The following is a 1323-nucleotide window of genomic DNA, read 5'->3' on the forward strand; positions in this document are numbered from 1 at the left end:
CTGCCGACAAAGCCCGTGCGCGTTCTGAGGAAGGTGGCGGCCGGGCGTTCTCTGGTCTTCGCGTCCATCCCATCTGCCGAGGAGGGGCGACTGGATCTAGAGACCTACCTCGGGGCCAGGCGGTGGTGGCTAGCCCGTTGATGGGGGCGGGGTGGTCGGTGGCCGTAGGCGCGAAGGTGGCGGCCGGCGGAGCGGTGTGATGCGGCGCGTGGCGCGGGCGTGCACGGGCGAGGCATGATGAGGCACGGGGTGTGGATGACGGTGCTGCGGGCCCGATCTGGGTCGCGCAGGGCTTGTTGCTTGTGCGTCCGGAGGTGGCGTGGAGCTCGGCCGGTGCACCGGCGGCCACCTTCGGCGTCTGGAGGAGCACCAGTTCGCTCTGGCATGGAGATGTGGTTGTCGTTCCCCTCGGGCTGGACCGGCGGGTTGTGCTGCTGCTTTGCGGGGGGCGTGGGTGATGCTCTTGCGAGGCGGAACTGGCGAGCGGTTGGTGGTCGGACGCCGGGGCGGCGGCCCCGGATCTCTTCTTCGACAATGGTTGTCGTGGTGACGGTGTGGGCAGCGCCACAACTGGAGCGCGGGTGCATTGTGACTATGCTGCAGTGCGGCGGCCCTCGGTCTTGCCAGGGACGCTTGGTGCTGTCCGCTGGGTTGGCTGTGGCTGTGGTGCGGGGTGTCGGATCTGGCCACACGTGGCTGGCTCTAGCTCGTGCGATGGTGATGGGGTTGCCTGGTCAGCGGCTCCGCTGGTGCAGACGACGATGGCGGGGCACTTTTGATTGATGACTCCGGGCTTTGGTGGTGGGTGATGGTTCAGGTAGGCGGTGGATCTCGTATGTCGGTCCGAGGGAAAGACTTCTTTTGGCTCATCGGGGTGAAAGCCTTGCTCTCGCCTTGGCCAGAGTCGACGACGGCGATGTCTGTGGGCGCCGCTCACCTTCTTGGAGGCGTCTTCGTTCGAGGGCCTAAGACCTCTTCTCTCGCACTCCGGGGGAAACCCCAGTTCCAAGTTCCTGGAACGAACGATGGCGGCGCTCCGATCTTGGCATGCGACTCCCAAGGAAGGTTGGTGCGGCCTCCATGGGGACTATCAGCCAATTAGCTTAATCCACATCATTTCCAAGATCTTCTCCAAGTAACGGAGTGCCTCCGTCCAAAAGCGTTGCATAACTTCATGCATGCTGAGAATACAATCAAAGAGTTTCATTGCACCAACATGCCGTAACTTTCCATCACGCTCGACATTTCAAGGGCTTTTGACTCGGTCAACTAGGCAATACATGCCATTCGCTTTGAGTTAACAAGAGACGACTAGAGTTATCT

At 62.1% G+C, this 1323-nt stretch overlaps 1 pseudogene; it reads left to right on the forward strand.

Moving 5' to 3' along the window:
• The first annotated feature begins 534 nt into the window (after nt 1-534).
• LOC123450217 lies at nt 535-1102 on the forward strand (annotated as a pseudogene).
• The last annotated feature ends 221 nt before the right edge of the window (nt 1103-1323 follow it).

The sequence above is a fragment of the Hordeum vulgare genome, chromosome 4H (assembly GCF_904849725.1).
Source record: "Hordeum vulgare subsp. vulgare chromosome 4H, MorexV3_pseudomolecules_assembly, whole genome shotgun sequence".
In the NCBI taxonomy this organism is placed as follows: domain Eukaryota; kingdom Viridiplantae; phylum Streptophyta; class Magnoliopsida; order Poales; family Poaceae; genus Hordeum; species Hordeum vulgare.